This window comes from Serinus canaria, assembly GCF_022539315.1.
Source record: "Serinus canaria isolate serCan28SL12 chromosome 7 unlocalized genomic scaffold, serCan2020 HiC_scaffold_29, whole genome shotgun sequence".
NCBI classification, from domain to species: domain Eukaryota; kingdom Metazoa; phylum Chordata; class Aves; order Passeriformes; family Fringillidae; genus Serinus; species Serinus canaria.
This window is the reverse complement of record NW_026108147.1, coordinates 4,139,264-4,161,440: the sequence shown is the minus strand read 5'-3', so window position 1 is coordinate 4,161,440 and position 22,177 is coordinate 4,139,264. Positions and strand designations below refer to the sequence as shown.

General features: G+C 47.4%; 1 long non-coding RNA gene across 1 annotated transcript; it reads right to left on the bottom strand.

Moving 5' to 3' along the window:
* Positions 1–8,836: 8,836 nt before the first annotated feature.
* On the bottom strand, positions 8,837–13,713 carry LOC127061113 (uncharacterized). The gene is made up of 3 exons (XR_007780585.1): positions 13,649–13,713; positions 13,378–13,568; positions 8,837–8,921 (listed from the first exon to the last, which is right to left on the bottom strand). It is a non-coding gene; the product is annotated as an uncharacterized LOC127061113 (long non-coding RNA).
* Between the last annotated feature and the right edge of the window lie 8,464 nt (positions 13,714–22,177).

Here is a 22,177-nt window from a genome sequence, read left to right as displayed (position 1 = left end):
GGTGATTCTACTGCCTCCCTGGGAAGAGCATTCCAGTACTTTATTATTCTTTTGGTGAAAAATTTTTTCGTTATATCCAACCTATCCCTTCCCTGACGTAGCTGGAGACTGTGTCCTCTGGTTCTGTCAGTGCTGCCCTGTGGGAGAGACCAACCCCACCTGGCTACAGCCTCCATTCAGGAAGGTGTAGAGAGCAATAAGGTCACCTCTGAGCCTCCTCTTCTCCAGGCTAAACAACCCCAGCTTCTTCAAACATTCCTCACAGGGTTTGTGTTCCAAGCCCCTCACCAGCCTTGTTGCCCTCCTCAAGCATCTCAACGTCCTTCCCAAACTGAGGTGCCCAGAACTAGACACAGCACTATCCTCCCAAACCATCCAGTGGAATAATTTGGAAATAGGATCCATGCTCCCAAACAATGCCAGCTTGGCCCTGGAGCCCCAGTACTTTTGACTGGCAGAAATGGGAGATGCAGCTCTAGGATTTGTGTAAAGCTCAGTAAAACCCAGCCATGAGCACGCCTAGGAGCGTGTGACCCACCCTGGGTATTTTTGGCAATTTTTGGGTAACAATGTGTACATTACACTGCAAGTCACACCACACATGGTGGAATGCTGCCAAATCCAAGGCAGGAGCTATTCCTGGTGCCTCCAACCTGAGGAGATGTTTCATTTCCAGAGCAATTTGATATTAATATAAAAGGAGAAAAGAGGAGCTAAAAGTGAGTTATTTGTTTCTTATTTTTATGGCCACTTTGATTCTTTAGCAATATTTACCACAAAAGGGGGAAACAAAACCCGCACCAAAACCCTAAAAAAACAACTACCCTTCAGATTTTTAGCTAAAAACAGGTTATTGGATGCCCCAGAGCTCCCTCTTCATCATTCTCTGTATAAATCAGACTAAGAAAGAGCACAGCCAACCCCCACAGTCACCTGCAGAGTGGGATGCTCATGCACACAAAGCCAAGATTTAGAGCTAACCCAAAGGCAGAGCCTCTAATTCATCACAGTTTTAATTGGTTTCAGTCCCCAAAGAAATACTTCAGTAGACATGAACTGAACCTGGCAGCCACGCAGGGATGGGAGGGGGGCACACACTGATTCTAGAGAGAGATCTTTAAACCACAAGACCAAGCCTTGGACACTCAAATTGGTTCCTGTGGAAAAGCTGTAATGAAATTTTATGGCTCCTTCAGAGGCGCAATAGAACTGGTTGAATTTGAGCAACCTTCAGTGAAAAACATACATAAAACAAACCTTTTCTTCCCTCCTTTTCTAAAAAGAAAAGCCTTGCTGCTTTAAAAAAAAAATGAGGCAGGAAGGAGAAGCTAAAGAGAAACTGGATAAAAAATGCCCCCCTCTTTAAAATCAAAGGTATTTTACCTCCCCTAAGGCACCAGAATGTAATCATGAAAAAGCTGAATGAAGCAAAAGTTTTGTGGAGGTTCACGTGTGGATTTGACCTAGATACAGTGAACATTCTTGTGATTAATACAGAGGTTATAATTTTATACCAGAGCACTCCAACTCCAGCTCTAAAACAAATTGGACAGAGTGTCTTATTACTCCCTCATTCCCCTTGATAGATCACTAAATAGCTGCGTGCTTTAATTATTTGAAACAGACCACAATTCGTTATTTCCCCTTTGAATTCTGGTGCAGAGTTGGATTTTCTTTCATGCCCTGCAAACTGCTATAAAGGGACTGGGATACTAAAGGAATATTAAACCCTTTGCCTACATGCCAAAATCTGTAGGAGGTACCAAATGCTCATAACACTGCCCACACTGCACACTCCACTCCACCTGAGAGATCGTTTAAAGCTCATAAAGATAAAAAAAAAAAAAAAAAAAAAAAAAAAGCAGGTGAAAAGGAAAATTTGAAAGGCAAAATAAAAGCAGGTTTCCTGGGTTTCAGAGTAATTGGGTTTGTTTGACATCCCAAAGCAGGATGTTCTGGAATGGTTTGGGTTGCAAGGGACCTTAAAGATAATCTAGTTCCAAGACCCAGAAGTTTAAAAAGTCTTTAAAAACTCCAAATCAGCATTACTTTTCCACTTTTGCTGCCATGCAAAGCTGGGTTTCTGACTTTGAACAGGGTTTGTAGCCAATCACCACTTCCCTGATCCACGTGTGATGCCCCCAGGGCCTCCCAGCTCTGAGAGCTCAGCTCCCTGTCCTGGCCTGACCCTACCTGGACTCAGGCACAGCAATTAAGTGACCATGGATGTCTTCACAGCATCAGCTGGCACCTGCATCCCCCCACCCTGAATTTTGTGGCAACCACACAAAACTCACAGCCAGCTTCTCTTAACAAACCAACAGCAGGGCAAATGTTTGCAGTAAGGAAAACAAAATTGAGAAAAAAAATTCTAATTTATTACAAAAATTAAACCTCCTTAGACATATATTAAATTTCCTATGAGACACAGTGTCCAAGATCTAGGAGGAGGGAAAACACTGTGGCCTCCCTGACAGGACACATCCCTGGGGGATACTTTCTCACCACATCTCATGCAATTAGATGAAAATTTATAGACTACAACATCTCTGCCAGGCAGAGCTAATCTAAGGCTGGTTTGATGACTACTGCTCTGGCTTGTCAGGTGTGAGCATCTAATCACACCTCCATTCTTAACCTACTCCAGCTGGCTGCTGAGCTTTCCTTCATTTCCCACCAATTAAGCTTCCCCAGATCACCTTTACTCAGCTTTAATTCTCCTGGTTACCTGAGTAGCCAGGGCTGATTTATAATGTTCTGCAGGTAATTAATCCACTGATGCCAGCCTGAACAATCACAGAACAGGCTGGGCTGGAAGAGGCCTTGAACTCCATCTCATTGCAGCTCCCTCTTTCCTAGCCCAGTTTTCTCCATTTGTGGGGACAAAAAACTGTTGCTTTGGGGAGAAGGGGGCAACACAGGCACATCAATAGCTAAACAAATATCTGTAATATCTGCCAGGAACTTTGCAGCACCTGGTTGAAGAAGCACAACCACCACCCCCAGTGACTTCTTCCTCATCCTCCAAGCCCATCATTTGCACTGCTATCTCACAAAGAGATGTCCCCAGGCCAGCCAGAGAAAAAGTCCTTGGATGTTCCCTCCAGGGGAGAGGAGGGCAATGAGAGGGAAACAGGGAAAGCAAAGAATACAGCCAGCTCACTCAGGCATCTCCATCTATTTCATGCTTTCAGCATTCATCCCATAAAAATTCATCTTTCCCTGCAGACAGCATTTTAGAGAGAATAGAGGAGAAAGTTTCTCTTCTTCCTACTTTGTGCCCAGAAGGCCAAAATCAACACATCCCTGCAAACAGACTGGGACAGGTACTAAACAGCTGAAGAATGCACTTTCTCCCCAGGCTACATATGTCTAAGTGACATTTGATTCCACTGAAAGGCAGATTCGTTTGTATCTGGGAAAAAGGCAAGCATGGAATGTGAGATTATTTTGAACAGAATCAGCATTGTGGTAGCCAAAGCTCATTAATTATGAATTTTATCAACTGTTCACTGAAATTTGTTCTGCTAGCACAGTGTAACTGCCTGCAAAAGCAGTGCTTTCAAAGGAGAAAAAGCCAAGCTATGAAATAACCCACATCCTTCCTTTTCCAGGAGCTATCCCTTACTTGTCCCACAATAATTACAACGCTGGGAGAATCCTTGAGGTTCTCCAAGCATCTCAGCAGGGCATTCATTGCCAGGAAAAAGTGCTGAAGGGCATAATGGGGTGAAACATGAATGTGGAGCACAGGAAGGAGCTCTCCTGCTTGCACTGCTGGGGTCCTGACAGGGTGCTTAAGAAATTTGTCACTGAACTCTCCCATGTTTGAAGCATATTTTCTGCTCTTCAGCTGGGTTGTGAAACGAGGAGTAAAAGCAACAACCACCCCACAGCCTCCAGGGCTCAGAGAGTGAGTCAGCCCCACTCAAACATTCACTCCCAAGGATCCCATTAAGTGCTGAACCAAGAGAAAACATCGCAGGGCAGCTCTGCAGGGCACAGGCAGCACTTAACATTACAATTATTTAGAGACACTGATTTTAATCAGCAAGCAGAGCCTCTCGACTTAATTTCATTTTACATGCACACACACAGGCCTATCTTGGCAAAGGCAGAGCAGTGGTTTGGAGGTGAGGAAGAGGATCATCCTCCACAGAACAACACCTTTGGGAACAGGCAGAAACAGCCCTGCTCCTGGAGGAACTGGGTTTGAACTGAGCCTTCCAGCCCAACAAACTCTGCACTACCACTCTTTCACTAACAGGAACTCTCCCCCTACTACTCCCTTCAGTCTTTGCCTTCCATAAACACCATTTTTGCAGAGTTGCCCCACCTGTGGCTGATGGGCCCAACTCTGCCTCCTGAAGAGTCCACTGGAAGCAGCTGGGACCTTCCCTGGGACCTCCAGGAGAGCCCCTGCACAGACACCACTGCCCCCAGTATCCATCACTCAGCACACAGGGACCAACAACTGATTTGTCTGTGCTTTTTGGAGCTAGGTGCTCTTCAAGGCCCCTCCTAAACCAAACCAGCCTGGGGTTCCACGTTTCTGCATGTTCAAAGAGCAGCTGTTGGGCTAAAACACACAATTATTTCCCTTCCACCAGGGAAGTAATGAAGGATATCAGATGTTCCCCCAGTAAAACTCTCTGCTTCCACCAGGGAAGTAATGAAGGACGTGAGATGTTCTCCCAGCAATTAAAATAAACCTGGGGAACAAAGATGTGGGGGTTGTGCAGGGACTGAGATCTTCACAGTCCACTTTGAGTCTTAGCAGCAGGGAAGCTCGAAGTGCCCAGCTGAGGTGAGAGCAACATCCTCAACACTGCGGGTGACCTTCAGCTCTATTTCTGTTACCAGAGCCCCTGGAAATGAGCTCTGACTTGTCCCCTTTGTCACCCTGGTGAAAGCATTAACTCAGCTGGTAATTAGAGAGGCCTCAGCCAGGTATGTTAATGACTACGTGAACAGTTTCTGTTAATCAGCTGTCGGTGAACAATGGTATTTCTCAGATCATTTCCAGATGCAAAGCAGTTAGAGGGTATTTTCATCAATGATCTGCATTACATTTCCTCCTAATCAAGTTCCCAGTGATCTTTTGATTGGGATGAAAGGAGATACAGAAATATTACTCAAGTCTAGAGTGATCTATTTCTCCTGTTAACCCCTTCAGGTAAAAGCCATTTAAACAGCAGGAGATGCTGGCCACTGGTTTTACCAAATTTTTGGTAACACCGAGAAACAAATGCTGTCCCAGCATGGCAGGACTCCAATCTGAGCAGCCAGCGTGGTGTCACTGCAGAGGAAAACTCCAGCAGCCCCTGCCTGGTGAGAGCACAAGCCATAAAATGTGCTAAAATGAGATAGATTCACAAAATACCAGCGAGCTACAAGGACTTGGAGGGAGGCAGTGCAGCCATCTGTGCCTGGCTCCCAGAGCCAGCCTGGCAGAGACTGTGATTAGCACTGTCCAGACAGATCTTCTCCTGTCTGCTGTCAGCAGCCCTGTCTGCTCCAGAGCCTGCCCATGGCACTAACAGATGTCCCAGGCAGCTCCAGCCCTTGCACAGAGCTCTGAGATTGCATTTCAGTTCCCCCAGTGTGAGCTCTGGTGCTGGAAGACACAGAAAAGGTGCAAATTAAAATACAAATTTTTAAAAATCCTCTTCCTAGGGGTTCAATGAAGAAGCTAAAAATGCCCACTTGGCATCTTCTGGCCTTGAAGGGAACCTCAGCAGAGGAACCAGCAGGTGGGAGGCAGCACAGGCAGGGCCAGAGCTGAGCTACCAACCCTCAGCAACACTCCCAGCTGCTGCTTGGGTAAGATAACAAAGGTTTTACCTCTTATTTTCAATCTAGGATGTCTTGCAGTTATTCCTACAAGGTGCAATGCTGTTAAAACATCCTGGAAAATGTCCCAGGATACATTTTTCTAAGTACAGAGGTCTCAATTAGTGCTTTTTAATCAGTTGACACAGCCTCAAGCCCAGCCAGGTTAGACAATCAGAGCCCACGTATCAAGCCAGAATTGAAATTCAGCTCTGCTCTCCACTTGCACTTCCCAATGAGAATTTATCTCCAAAAATATAAAAACCCTCCAAATAAATTTAAAAATAAAAAAAGAAAGAGTGAGAAAGACAACAAAGAAAAACAAAATCCATCACAAACCAGGCAGTTGAGTAGGAAATAAATAGCCCAGAAATACAGCAATTGCTTATGCATATTTGAAATAGCCCACAGCTACAGGGTGTAAGCTGCATGAAGAGGTCTGAGCAAAGCCTTTGGGGAGCAGTTTGAGTTGTGCTAGCTCAGAAAAGCAATCACTGGAGCAGAGTGACAACAACCCTGCCTAGGAAAAGCCTCTCCAAAGACACTGAGAGCTGTCAGCTTTGAAAGGAAGCAGCAGGAAAGCCAGGGGCAAGCTGGAGCTGCTGGAAAAGTGGAGTCTTCCTGGCAAGTGTTTTGTTATTAGGCAAAATAATTATCTTACAAGGCAATGGTTATTGTTGCTAATTAATAAGTGGTGTGCTTAATATAAAGCTCTAATTTGAGTGGCGAGGCAGAGCATTAAAGAGGGATTTGGCAAGTGGAAAAGCACCTCCAGCTCCATGGGTTGTGGGGGATCACTCTCCAGGTGCACACAGGGGGTGGCCACATTAGTCTCATCCCAAGTCATGGAATCCAGAATCCCAGAATGGATTGGGTTGGAAAGGACATTAAAGCTCTTCCTGTTCCACCCTTGCCATGGGCAGGGACACCTTCAACTAGATCAGGTTACTCCAAGACCCATCCAGCCTGGCCTTGGGGTGCCCATGAGACAATGTCATTTTGGTGGTAAATAATTTAAAGGGACACCCAGACTGCCAGGGATGCTGAGTTTTGCTCCTTCCTTCACGGTGTCTCTCAGAAATCAGCTGCAAACCATACCAAAGGTGATTTGAAGACTCATTTCAGGCTGCTCAGCATCTGCAGAATCCAAGTTCCCACAATTACTGCTGCAAAGAGAGCTTTCAAAACCCTCCTCCAAAGGCATTTTTATCACCTTGGCTGAGCAGTGACAGGCAGCAAAGCTGGTCCTGAATTTGGAACTCCTGGTCAAGTTTAATGTGTAAAACTTCAGGGAAGTTTAATGTGTGAAACTTCAGGGAAGTTTTTTTCTGCTTTTTTTTCTTTGCAAGTTACTGGAAAACCAGCAGGAGTCACGTAACCCAAAATAGAGTTTACATGTGACACAAAGCTGTTTGCTTTCCAAAAGCTGAAGTGGGATTGGGACTGTAGGTGTGACAGGACATTTGACAGTCACTCCTCAGTGGCACGAGTAATGACAGGTCCTGGAGCTTGGCTTGACTCATTCCTCACAGACAGGTGCCAGGAATGCCTGCAGGGCATGGTGTGGGGTTTGCCCATGGGAATTAACCTCAAACATTCCCTGCCCATGGCAGGGGGTTGGAACCAGGTGATCCTTAAGGTTCCTTCCAACCCAAACAGGTTTGGGACTCCATCTCTACCACCACCACATCATCATTGATTTACATTTAAAAGTCATAGCTCTTCTTGCATGGTACCAAGGCTGGACTTGGTGGTCTTGGAGGTCATCTCCAACCTAAAGTATCCTGTGATTCTGTGCCATACAGGGAACCAAGTCTGGGGTTTGCAGAGGTCAGTTTAAACTGGTGCATGACTGGGTGGCAGAAACACTCCTGGGAACCAAGCTTATTAAAGGGTAAAACAGGAATTGCCAGAAGCTTATGTATGCATGGTCACGTTCTAAATGATCTCAACACTTCACAGAAAGGTTCCTGCCTGGAAGGCAGGAAGCCCTGGATAGGAGCGGTGTCCCCTTCTTCCCAGCTGGAGTGTGTAGAGGGACTGGTAGATCCAAGTGATGTTTTGCCCCGAACTTGTGTTGGCCTCACCAGGATCTGACTGAAGCCAAAGAGCAATGAGTCAGATTTTGTGGCTTTGCTTGCTTTTTTTAAGGACACAGCTGATTCATTCTACAAGATAAAAATTAATCTTGGGGCCAAATAATAATCCTGAAGGTTGCTGAAGGCAGACAACCTGACTGCTTGATAACGCCAGTGGAATTCTGGCATCCAGCCCTGCTCTGTCCCAGCTCTTTGCTGAAGTCACACCATTTGTGGTTGGACTTCAAAGGTCTTCTCCATGCTGAATGATTCCGTGATCTCCAGCAGCATCACCATCCACCCCCAAAAATCTGAGACACAAACACCATTTAAACAGACTGTGAACGCTGTGAAGGATCAGCTACTGCAGGAACCTTCTTGGGGGTGCAATAGGTCAGCCCCAAGATCATCCATTGCTGCCCACATTTGCTGTGAGAGGGCTAGGAATAGGAAAAGCTGTCACTGTGAGGCAGGAGACCAGCACCTGATGCTCTGTGCCATCTGCCACCCTCACCAGGTGGCACTTTTCCAGAGTCACATCCCACCCCCTCGTGCCACCAAGGTCAGCCGCTCCTGCTGAAGGGTGGAGACCCCCTCCCTCCGCAGGGCCCAGCTCCTGCTGCCAGCACAGCAAAGCCCTTCTCCTCTCACATGTCACACAAGAGCTAAATGCTGGAAAATGTGGCTCCCCAGCAGCCCTGGTGGAAGGTGCCAACACTCACACTGTGACACTTACAGTCTGTCATCGACGGCTACAGAAGGATGAGGGGGAGAGAGCTTCTTCTTCTCCACTCCTGACTCTGGCAATCAACAAATTTCCCACTTCCGTGCAGAGAATGTTCAGCTTTTCACCCTGATGAGCGCAGGGCAGGTTAAAATACACACCTTTAAGCTCATTCACTTCTCAAGTTTCTGTGCCATGGGGTGAATTTTAGTGTCTGCTGAAGTCATTCTCAGGGTAAGGAAACAGAGCCTTTCTGGACGTGCAGGAGTGCCAGCACTGCAGCAGGGCTGTTCCAAATGGGAAAAGGCTGGGTCAAGGATGTGGCCACACTTGGACTTCCACTTTTCCACCCCATCTTCGTATCAAGGTTAGGAACAAAGCTCATTTAAGGAGCTCCCACAGCTTGAGCAGCCCTTTGCCTCTTCCACACACAGATCCTGCTCTCTAACAGGTTCCTGGTTCAACAAGCTGCCATCCTGTTCTGCCTGAATAATTTAAAATCAGGGAACACAAACAGCAGCAAACAGGCACAGGCAGGGTAGGACACACACCCCAAGCCCCTTGAATGCAGCAATGGCTTTGTGACCACGCTCAAAGGTTCAGGGAGGAGCAGCTCCTGAAATCCCAGCTCACTTCAATTCCAATGCCCCATGAGCTGCCCTGGATCCACCACTATGGCATTCCTGCATGACCCATTAACTCCAGCATCTCATCAGCTCCCTCCTTTCTGCTTTTTATCTGGATGCCAGTGATATGGAGTGCTCACATTTCCACTTGGCACCACTACAGGCTGTGACTAAAGGGTATTCTGAGCTTGTTCTCATCCTCCACAGCTGCTGGCTTCACCTTCCCTTGTCTCGCTCTGCCCTCGCTCTCTGAACTCCAGGAGCTTCCAGGGGCACTGCCAACTCACAGCAGCTGTTCCCATCCTCCTTATGCATTATCAGAGAGCATTTTCCTACAGAAATCCTAAGAAATCTCCTTCCCCACACCTCCTGCCAAGTTGAAGTGTCAATTTCCCATGTGACAAAAAGCAAATCACCCAAAACTTGTGGAGTATTGGATTTGGTATTGGCTCAACAGCCAGATATTCTGAAGTCCAATATTCAAGCAGAGGGTCTCCAAAAATAAAAGCAGCAGTTTTAAAAGAGCTCTCAGAAAGGTTTTACAAAGGTGGGGGAATTATCAGAGAACAAGACTGCAAATGGGCTCTATCAATGATGTTTGGCTGCTTCCTAGAAATAAGCCAGTAACTGGAAGAGTTGAAGGAATTTCTCTCATAGAAGAAAAATACCTACATATTAACATTGATAGACCAAATAAAAATGCTTAATGTGGATTTTAGAACAATCCAGATGAGGCCTGACACATCACTAGCAGTGCAGGGTAGGAAGAGATGACAGGGACAAGGGGAAACAGAGCATTATTTACAATTGTAAAGATCATGGCCAGTTAGTCAGGGGCCTGGGGAAGAAGTTCTCCTCTAAGATTCAGAACCTGGATTACAGAGACCATTTCAGTGCAGTTACAGGTGACAATTTCTATATAACCAGGAGCTCAACATACATTCCATCATCTTTCAGCAGGCAGGAGCATCTGGAGCTCTGTGAGCTGCTCCTGCCTCATTGTTTGGAGTTCAGCTTCTTCTGGAGCCCAGCTACACAGCCCTGGTTACCCTGCTTATTTACAAGTATCTTGGAAAAGGAACCTCAGCCAGTTCTGGCTGGTGTAGCCAAGAAAAAACTTCTAAACAAAAAGCTGGGTCCACATCCAACACATTGCAGGCTGGGCACTCAAAACACATTTCCCCAAGAAAAAAGTGATGGCTTCACAGGGGAAAACAAAACCAGGAGAAGGGTGGAAAGGTCCTTTCCTCCAGATATCCAGCTGAAGTCCTGGCAGCTTCCAGGGATTTGGGAGTTTTGCTGAATGAGGCATCCAGCTCAGCTCGCAGTGACGTGACGTGGGGGCATTTAGCAGAGATGATGAGTTGGGCCCAGGCTTCTCTGTTCTGGAAGAAGAGCTCAGCTGCCTGGGCTGAGGAAGCAGCTGCTGCTGCTGGAGTAGGTGCCAGAGAAAAAGAGAAGTGGGAGGACCACAGACTTCAGATGCTCTAGGCTGGCTCAACTGGAAGCTGCCTATTTTTGCCAGAATATTCCTGCCCACCCCAGAGGAAAGCCAGCCCTTGTGATCTTCCCCCAGCCCTGCTTCCTCTTGCTGGGAGAGCCAAGGAGCTCAAATGTCTGTGGTGGCTTGGAGTGAAGTGTCACTGTCATGTTTTCTGAAAAATCCCTTCTGCCAGGATTTCTTCTCCTGGGAAGCTGAGAAGCCTCAGAGAAAAATGAAAACAACAATTATCTGATTGCTTCTCCCTGTTTTGCTGTTTTGGAATGTGGTCTGGACATTGTTTCTCCAACAGGTGAATGTTTGATTGGTTCCATGTGAATTGTTTTGACTTAATGACCAATCACAGCCAGCTGTGTCAGGACTCTGGAATCAGTCATGAGTTTTCATTATCATTCTTTGTAACCTTCTGTCTGTATCCTTTCTCAAGTCCTTAGTATAGTTTTAGTATAGCATTCTTTAATATAATATCAGTAGATAAAATAATAAATTAGCCTTCTAAGAACATGGAGTCAGATTCTCAATTCCTCCTTCATCCTGGGGACCCAGCAAATACCACAGTGAAGTGCCAAAATCATGAATGCACTTATGCAAATGCTGAAATAACACAAACCTGAAGTGACAAGCTATTAAGCAGCCTTTAATGCTCAGCATTGTAAAGGATTTATTAAACACTACACTTGCAAGGCCAGGACAAACAGGGAAGTGGGAATTTGAGATAACTTTGCAATCTCATTACACCCTCAAGTAGCACAGGCATCAACTGAACCCCAAATATTTCACAAGACAAGGTCAGTGCTGTTTCCAGCACTGGACTTAGAAAGGAAAACCCCAAGGATAAATCCATGTGCCCAGAGCCCAGATCTTGGATGTCTTGGCCCATGTCCTCCACTGCTGTAGCTGCTCTGTTGCCTCTGCCCAGTACTTCTTGGGGAAAAGTGGGAAAAAGGAGGAATGGCAGAGGAGAGATGTTATGGGCTGACTGCAAACAGTCCCAGTCCCTCATGGGACAGGAACAGAAGAGCTAGGAATGAAGGAGCAAAGCCCAGCTTGGGCAAAGAGGGTTGGAGAGAAAGTGTTGGTTTAATTTTTGGCTTTGTTTTTCACCATCCAAATCTATTTTAATCACAGAATCATGTGGCTTGGAAAGGGACCTGCAAGGATCAGAGAGTCCAACCCCTGGCCCTGCACAGACACTCCAACAACCCCACCCTGTGCATCCCTGAGAGTGTTGTTCAAATGTTCCTTGGGCTTTATCAGCCTGGGGCTGTGCCCATTCCCTGGGGAGCATGGGCAGTGCCCAGCACCCTCTGGGGGAAGAACCTTTTCCTGATCTCCCACCTGACCCTGCCCTGACACAGCTCCAGCCATTCCCTCAGGTGCTGTCCCTGTCACAGAGAGCAGAGATTAGGGCTGTCCCTTGAGAGGAAGCTGAATTTTGCTCTCAGATCTCCCTCCAGTCTCCTCCTCTCCAGGCTGCACAAATTTTAGCAATAAATTAAATTAATTTCTCCCAAGGCAAGTCTGTTTTGCTCATGACAGTAACTGATGAATGATCTCCCTGCCTTTGTCTTGATCCAGGAGATTTTCCACTTTATTTTCTCCCTCTGTCCTGCCAAGGAGGAGCAGGGAGAGAGCATCCAGGAGGGCATCTGGCAGCTGCCCAAGGCCAGCCCACCCCATGTGGAGAGAGAGAGACCTCTGGAACAGAAAACTGCTTTCAGAGGCAGACCTAATTTGGCTTGGAGTTCAGTTTTTGGCTGTCCTATCCTCTCCCCACCCCTTGGATCTCATTTCACATTAAGGTGAAAGCAATGACAGCTGATTTTTCAAGTCTGGAGACACTCCTCTGACATTTGCACAATGCCTTTACCTGGGAATGTGCCTGCAGCAAACTGGCTGCCACTTGCAGAGGAGCACCAAGCACTGCCTTCCACTCACACCAAGAGGAGACAAGGTGCAGCATGAAGACACTTGGAAAAGTGGAGATTTTTGTGGGATTTTTTGGGTTGGTTTGGAGTTTTTTGTTTGTTTGGTTTTGGTTTGGTTTTTGGGGGGTTTGGTTTTTGGGGGGTTTTTTTGGTTTTGTGGTTCTGTTTTTATTTTTGCTCTTTGTTTTTTTTTTTTTTTAATAAAAAAGTATATGGTTACTGTGAGAGCAAGCAGCTGATGAAACCACCCTGTCAATCCTTTCAGCCTTTCATCTTGTTCTGCACCGTTTTCTTCTTTTGGCCCATCTTTTTTTTTTTTTTTTTTTAATGATTTGTTTCTTCTCCTCTACTTGACTCAAAGGAACCTCAAATCATCACAAATACAACCTGGCTTCTGAAACAGACTTCAGCAATTGTCAAGATTCCCAACACCCTGAGAATCATGTGTCACATCCAGCAGAAGGGAAGGAGGACAGGTGGGAAAAGAGCATGGCAAGAGCTGAGAGTTATCCTCTGTATTCCCAGCATCCCAGGGAGCCTGCAAGATGTGCCCTTGCAGAAGCCAGGGAATGGCTGCAGAGCAGTCTGAGGGTGAGGAATAAGGCTGTGACATTTCTCCTGAGGCTGTGACATTTCTCCTGAGCCTTTTCAGCTCCCAAGACCTTACAGGAAAGCAGTGAGACCTCACCTGGAGTGCTGAGCTCTGGGGCTGCCAGCACAGGAAGGACATGGAGGTGCTGGAGGAGAGAGTCCACAGGGATGATCTGAGGGATGGAGCCCTCTGCTCTGGAGAGAGACTGGGAGAGCTGGGGGGGTTCACCTGGAGGAGAAAAGGCTCTGGGATGATGAAATTGCAGCCTTTCAGTGCCTGAAGGGAACCTGCAAGAAGGACAGAGAGAGACTTTTTATAAGGGCCTGGAGTACCAGGACAGGTACTGGGGTAATGGCTTTAGACTTACACAAAGAAGGTTTAGATTTGATACTGGGAAGGAGTTCCTCCCTGGGAGGGTGGGCAGGCCCTGGCACAGGGTGCCCAGAGAAGCTGTGCCTGCCCCTGGATCCCTGGCAGTACCCAAGGAGAGGCTGGATGGGGCTTGGAGCCACCCAGGATAGTGGAAGGTGTCCCTGAACTGGATATTCTTCAAGGTCCTTTTCAACACAAGCCATTTTATGTTTCTATGAAAACAAGAAAAATCAATTCCTTGTACCACAAAATCTCAACCAGTCCCAATCCAGAAGAGACCAGAGCACCTGGCTCTTGTGCAGCTCTTTTTTCTCCATCTCATGAGGATGACACATCTTAGAGATCTTTATTCTCAAAGGCTTCCCATCCAGCTCAGCAGCAATCCATTGTGAGGGGCTGGTTTTGCCAACATGACCCTTGGTAGTGTTCCATGCCCTGGAGGCTTCAGCTGAAGAAAAAAATCTTTGGTTATTTCAGCAGGAGCCACCTCTGCAGCCAAGGAAAGTCTGCAAGGTCTGGTTTTCCTGGGCTCACACAACTCTGCAGCCTCAAGGAGAGCACGCAATGATCACACAGAGATCCCATTTATGCTTTCTTGTTTTAATCCCTTCATTTAAAAAAGGTTTAGATGGCATAGAAAGGAAGGGAAAAAACCACCCCAAAAACCTGACATTTGGATGCCTGCCTCTTGATGTTCAGCCAAAAAGAGGCACAGCTGCTGTGCCACGCTGGCATTTAACCATCCCAGAGCCCAAAGCCAAATTAACCATCACGTGGCAAAGCCAAAGTATGATGGGTGATGGCTCCCAGGAGACCCAGGAGGAGCCACCCAACAGCCTTGCTGTCAGCAGGAGTGAGGCAAAGGATGGCTCCTGTGGTTTCCTGAGAGCTCCTCATCTCCTGATGTCAAGGTCTTGCAGAAGGTCAGCCAAAGCCACTGGTTGATGACCTTGGGCTCAGGGGACTGCCAAGCACCTGAAAGCCACCAAAGGGTGGTGGTATGCAGCCTAAGGGCTCCACCCCAGCCTTGAGAGAGCACACACTCCCCAAAACATGGTTTTAATGTTGCCAAGAAGCTGCAAAGAATGACCAAAACACAGAAATACGTTGGATTTTTTTCCCCCTTAACCTTTGTCCAAGTAATTCCAGAGCCTGCATCCAGCCTAGCGAGTAACCAACATAGTTACAGGGCTAAATTCAGAACTGCTTAAAAATCCAACTCTTTAGTCCTCATGGCATTTTATTGCCCTTGGGGAAATGAATGACCTTGACACAGAGCTGGTTTTCCCTGCGCAGCTCCCTGACTCCATTTAGCAGCAGGAAAAGCAGGAACAGAGCCCAGACTGGTGTGACTCAGAATATCAGCTCAGCTTCCAGGATTCTCAAAGCAGTCACTCAGGGAAAGGGAGAGGTGAAGAAATATGGCATTTCTGTACTGTATGGCTTCTATACATCAACATCCTCCTAATCAACAACAGCTGAAGAACTGCAGAGTGCAGGGGGAGAAGAAAATCCTGTAGATATTGAAGAAACTTTTATATCTATAAATACACACACATGGATACGTGCACATCCAGACTTAGTCTCCAGCCAGCCCAGCCAGCTGGCATTGAGTAACCAGGAGATGCTGTAATTTTTGGGAGAAACAGCATCTCCTGGGTGCAGCTTTTGCTCTAATTGTGTTGGCATGATTATCTTTTCCTCACGAACAGGACAGGACTGCTGGGGTATGTTCTTTGAGCTTTATTTGCAGCATCAGCCTCATCACATGGTTGAGACAATGGGAAGATGGCAAAGCTCACGTACAGCCAGCAGCAGCCAAAGATTTCTTTGTCAGAAATCCCTTTAAAAACTTTCTAGCCAATTGCTAAAGCTTACAGACAATTGTTCTAGCTAATTACTAAAAGTATACATACTTCACACAATGCTTGCTTGTCTTCTTTCTATTAACAATACACAATGCTCCATTATTAAGCTTAAAACCTTCTACTATCTTGCTAAGTATATTTTCCTGCAGTTTTAATGTCCATCTTAGCTAAGCCTAAAACTCAAGCTATTGTTTAATGTCTTTCCTTGCTATACTGTTGCAACTTTTTCTACTTTCAGACTTTGCAGCTGAAGCTAGTTCTAAGTTTCTCTGCTCTCTCTATTTCTAAGGCCTGCTTTTACAGCTTTCTGAAAATCTTCTTACCTTTACTATTTCCCACACTAATCTTGGTGTTTTATTTTGGAGGGCATAGCCACTTGTTAGGCCATGGAAAGCCAACACCTGTGCCTGCATTGTGGAAAGAAAAAGGTTCATCTGATGGGTCCAGAGAGGAAGGTTCTTCAAGCCACCTCCTAATGGACAGGTTGGGACAGTTGGCACTGCTGTGTGCTGCAAGCACATTTGGGTCTGAGCAACAGGGATCACACGGAATCACACAATGATGCATTTGTCTTCTGAGCTGGCAAAGAACCCCAAACCCTCCAGGGCATGGTTGTGTCATTCCAAGGGCTGACTCTATTAATCTAACAGCAGATGCAACCAGTTGCCACAAGCACTCCCCTGGTTCCAAAATCTTCCAAGGAGTTGGTGGGAGGAGGGGGTAAACACACAGTGAGCTCTTATTTAGACTCCACTGACACAGCTATCAGTGTGACAGATTAGCTGTTATTGGAACATCCTGCTGTCCTGAAAGAAATATCTGCCAGGAAAAAGCAGAATGGGACCTGAACACACACCTCCCACCCCAAGGTTACTACTATCTCCAAATAAACAACCCCTGGAAGCTCAGGAGACACAAAATTCCTGATACACCAAAAAGAAACCCAAAAAAAACCTGCTCTGCCCAGGTGTTCAGTGGATGGCAAGGAAGGTAAGAGAAAAACCAATGTGTAAAATGAGATTCAAATGAAATTCTTTCTATTTGAGCTGCCTGAACAGGGAGAGAGCTGTGCAGATGGCAAATCCTGGACCAAATGATGAGTCAACCCTCCAAACAGGGGGGCATATTTTAGACCCCAGGGGGTGCAATAAAGCCAACATGAGGCTGACTTGAGTGATCTCCTTGCCTTGAGGGATATGCTGCCCTTGCACTTGTTCCTCTGCATCCCTCACACCCACCCAGCTCCTCTTGGCTTGTGTCTTTGGCTGGATCCAAACAGAAATGCAGCCCCGTGCCGGGCTAACCTCACTATTTCATTAATCATTTATCTCATCAATCATTTTCAGCCATTTCCCTTGGGCCACCCAGCCTTGCCTGCAGCTGCCAAATTTCAGGCTCGTTTCATCTCTAACCTAGTTTCAGAGCTGCCTTGTCTCCCTGCCTTTCATGTTCCCAGCTCGTGTTCCCCTCGCACACTTGAACTGGCTGTCCCTGATCAGCAAAGAGCAGGATGGGGGGGGAGAAAGGAGGGGAAGACAGACTTTTGGGGATTGTTGTGTGCTAAAATCAATGCCTTGGAGCCAGATGGTGGCTGACTTGTTTAATTCTCCTCTAAAAGTGGACTCAAAAGAGGAAGTAACCTCCAAGTGGGCAGCACTCCATGCTAGCAAGTGCCTGCAGGTCTGTGATCAGGGCAGAACATTTGTGCTCTGTGCCCCCATGCAGCAGCATGTCCTGTGGTGACATTAATTGGGATTAGTGCAAGGGAGCCTGGCGTGGAGTTCTGGCCCAGGCTGGGCTCAGCCATTCAGAACATCATTTACCAGCTCTGGAACGAAGCTGTTGCCACAATTTTTAACACTTTAGGGGATGGGAGGTGTGGTTTTGGCACAGCAGTCACATCACTCTCTGCTCTCCCAGCGAGGAAGAGACGAGACATGCGAGGAAGGACAAGGCAAAGTGCTCACAAGACCTTCAGCTGAGCCTTTCCTGAGCTCTGCCATATGTCATGGGCTGCTAAGGAGTGAATTTCCCACTTTGGCAAATCTCACATATGGGCAGAAATGTCTCCCCTTAGATGAGAGCTGAAAAGCATCTCTTCCATGTAAACACAGATCTCTTCTGTCTCTCCTTCTCTCTAGGAGCAAAGGGGAGGCACAAGCAGGAGGAACTTTTGGCAAACTGGCCCTTGGCTCTGGGAGCTTCGAGGTGAAACCAGCCCAGCTCCTTCCACTGGGCTGTGCCAAGGGTGGCAGGTCTGGGAATGCTTGGGGATGGGAGGAAAACCACCCACACCAGGTCCCACAGAATGAACAGCCCTGGCATCAAGTAAAGAAAACGAGTTTTAAACCCCAGACCTGAGCCTTGCAGGTTCTCTGGTTGCTCAGAGGGGCGGATTCCAAAGATCCCACCCAGCTCCTACAAAGCAGGTTCCTGAGATCTGGAGCCCTGCAGGATCAGAGTGTGGCTGTGAATGCAAACCAGGGGCAGCCTCCTGCACCAGCAGCATTCACATTCAAACCCTGGCAGGCTCCAGCCTCCCAGCACATCCCTGTGGAATTCCAGCCCTCTGCTCCCAGCTGTGCTGCCCTTCCCCAGCAGAGCCCACACTGCAAATGTCAGTGGAAGGCAGGCACGAGCACCACGCTGAGAATCTCTGCTCCTGCTCACCGTGGCACCAGGGAATGTTTCCAATAAACAGCAAATTCTCTTCAAAACTAGGAGTTTTTAGGGGGACTGGATTGCTGGCATCTTCATGCAGAGTTGTTTCAGCCAGAGAGAAATGCAGAAGTGTCAGGACACGGCCTGTTGCCCAACAGCAGAGAGGAACTACAGAGTCATTTCGTGATGAAATAGCTACAATGAACAGTCATTTTAAAGAAAGATACAGTCATACAATCGTGGCAGAAAACCAGGGCCTGTTATTTCAGCTCCAGGCTTTGGTTCCATCCTCTCTCAGTGAACTGAAATCTCTCACTCTCTCCAAAGAGCACCCAACCCCTCCCTCCTGGTCTTTCCTCAGACACCTCCACTTCAAGGGGTGTATTTTCAAACTCTGGCATGTAAGCTTTTAGGACAAAAAGCTGTGTTTTGGTTCACTGAACACATTGCAGATGCACAGATCTGCGGCTCCAACCCTTGAAAAGGGGGGGTGTGTCTTTCTTGTTGCATAAACCTCGTGTATTTGAGGCCCTTTCCCTCTGCTAGGAAAGGTGGTGTGGGGCCTGTTCCAGAGAATTCACCAGCAGGACCTGTGAATGCTTTAAAAGAGCTCAAGAAGCTGGAAAAAATTGCATGGACAAGTGGGTTTTTTTTCTGTTCTCTCCAAGAGGATAAAAAGCTGGCAATTAATAAAACACCAGCTTAGAAAACCAAACAACTCAAAGGCTTTTGCAATCAGTTCTAGCATTACCTGTAGTCAGAACTTCTTCCCTTCAAAATACCCTGGAAGAGCATTCCACTAAGCAGGAGAGGTATAAAAATATTCCTTAGCAGCCCCTGCATCAGAGACCACCCCAGAGTTTTCTGTTTTGTCTTTTTTATCCAATCTATCTGCTCCCAAAGCCCCTGGCAAGCCTGCCTAATGGAGATTTCTCACCCTTGAACAAGACTGCCTGCAGGATTCAAACACAAAAGGAAATCAAAGACCTTTGAAACACGCACAGAAAAAGTTGTTGGGGTTTTGCTGCCACATCTTTAGGCTGACAGTTGGACTTGATGATTTCAAAGGTCTTTTCCAACCTGAAAGTTTCAACAAGTCTATCCCAGTAACCCACATGTGGCATGTAGCCCCAGGGTGAAACATTTCTGGCCCCCATTCTTCTGCACAGGACCTCTTCTTGATGTGATTATGGGGCTTCCTCTACTCTTTAAATCCACAGCCTCCCATTTGGGATGCTGGGTTTTTTTTTTCTTCTCCATTATTCATTCCAGATCAGGAGGTTCAGCCAGCAGCATCACCTTCCCTCTGCTCAGAAAAAAAAAAATTCCTTTTCCACAAGCACATAAGATTCTTTTTAAACTCTCATTAATCAAGGCCTGTAATCCCTGGGATTCTGCCAGGCTTTGTGGTTTTCCTGGTGGTCTCCTCCTTCAAGTCTCACAGATAAATAATGTCCTAAACCAGTCTGGTCTCTGGAGACCAACACAAAATCCCAATTTCCTTCTTGGGCTACGTTTCTCCCAGCTTAATCTCCCCCTGATTTAATCTCCAACAAACACCTAGATAACTTCCAGGAGCTTTACTTCCTTGGGGGAGTTAGGATCCATGTTTTAAGCTCCCCTTTCCAGTTCTAACACTGGTTTCCCAGCCCAGACTCCTTGTTTGTCACTGGGGACAAGCAGTGCCCACAGACACATCACCACCACCCTCTCAGAATCCTCCAGCACGTGATGATTGCCAAGTGCTGGCACTCCATTTCCTTCAGAGAATTCCCACTGTGCCACGAGACAGAGACAACAATTTGTCCTGGGAAAAAACCAGGGGGGGAAAATCAGGATTTTAAAGCCAGCAGGAGGTTTGAAAGGAGCAAACACTGTGGCAGCTGTGAATGTCAGACAGCAGCAGATTTCTTCCTGGTTGTGGAAGCATTAATTAGCACACCTAATCTTTAAGAGGCATTAGGATGCTCTTGCTAAAGTTTAGCAGCTGCAGTGAATGAGCTGAGCTCCTGAGAAAGGGCTGAGATGAGAGCTGGGAACAGGTAGAAGAGTTCAGCTCTGAAATCAAACCCTCTCTGAGACAAGCAGCATTTATTTCTCTAGCTTTCCTCTTACCAAAGGCACTGCACAGCCAAGGCTGGGAAATCTGATTTAATGCCATTTTATCAAAAAGGATAAGTCTGCCATGCAGGAGAAAGAAAATTCCACTGTCCACGGAATAAAAAGCAAAACCATCTTCGTGCCTGGAGCAGAATTTAAGCTCTGGGCTGCCACAGGCAAAACAAGCACTCCAACCTGGCCAGGAGTTTTTGTCTCAGTCATTTCTCCTCTGCATCCCCTGTTCTCTTCACCACTTAAACACACCGACCCTCCTTGCACAAAGGTCATCTGGTCATCTTATCACACAGCTGGCCAGAAATCAGAAGGAGGGAGGGAAAGGGCAATCATTTGAGAACGGAGCTGCTGCCTCCCCTTGCATTTATTCAATTCTGACATCTAGTGGGCATCAACACCAGCGGGAAGCAGGAGCAGGAGTGGCCAGCCAGGCTCACCGACAGCCCTGGGGTCAGCCCCTGGTTCTTTGTGCCACAGAGGATCTTCCCCACCCTCGACAGCCCTGGGATCAGCCCCTGGTACATTGTGCCACAGAGGATGTTCCCCACTCTCAGCCCAGCTCTGGCTCCTCGGGACCCTCCCAAGTGTCCGTGCTGGACTTGCAGACCTGCTCCAACCCCACGCTCCTGGTGTGAAATCACTCAGGTCCTGCTCCCAACAGCTCCCCACTCTGAATCAGGACATGGATCTGGCAGTTAATGCCTCTTCTTCCTTTCAGAGAGATCATCCAGGGGTCAGGCTGGACGAGCAGCCTGAGCTGAGGTTGCTGACAGCCGAGCGTACGCCCGGAAATCTCCACATTCCTCCCGGATGAGCAACAGCCTTCTCTCTGACATGGGCTGGGCTCCATCCAGCTGATCATCTCTGCTCTTTGGGAACTTTTTTTGGCTTGTTCCATGCAGGACTGGGCCCCTCTTTATTGCTGGTAGCTGCACCCATTCCCAGCTAGCCCATGTGAGCAGAATTTGATGTATGGCTACCAACACATCAGTGCCAGTCCCGTGGTGGCACAAACCACACCAGTGCCTGGCAGTGACCACAGAGTCACAGACTGGCCTGGAAGGGACCTTAAAGACCATCTCAGGGCACCTTCCACTAGACCAGGTTACTCCAAGCACTGTGCAACCTGGCCTTGAACACTTCCAGGGGTGGCATGTCCATCACGGAGCATCTGTGCCATGATGCCAAAAAGAGGGTCTGGCAAATGAGGTGCTGTGGCAGCCTGGAGCACAAGTTCCACAAGTGCTGACTGAAGGGAGAGAAGGGAACTGAGCCCAGTTTTTCTGCAGTATCACTGCCTGGTGTTGTCCTTCATCCATCCCACACCATGGGAATTCCTGCCCAGACACTGTCAGCATAAAAAGCGTCGGGGTGTACAAAAAACCCAACAGAGAAAATGAATATGAAAGGAGTGATCCTGCCGTGGCTGCAGGTTTTACTGCTTCTCTCAGAGAGCAGGAAGTCAGCACCTTCCAGCCTTCCCTGGGGACAAACTGCAGTGCGGGAGGTCAGGGCAGGGGCCGGGTGTCCTGTCCCGTGTGGGCAGCTGCAGTTGCTCCTGTTCATTCCCCAAATCACTACACAGACCCAAACTCTCACTTCTTTCCTCATCCTACAACTGCTTTGCATCGATAGGGTGACAACATTTCACCTTCTGGTCGGGCAGCAAAGCTCAAACAAAGTCCCTGTATGCAGCAATGATGAGACCTCAGTCTCATCCCCTGTGGCTTTGCTGTCTCCTTTCCCTTTTTTGCTGCCTCAGAGTTTCTGAACAGCCTCAAAGTCTGCAAGAGGAGAGAATTTCTACTCTGCACATTCCTTCCAGGGCAAGTAGTGCCTCTAAGGGTGCGGGGAAAGCTCCCTCCCTGTCCCTGCTGCTG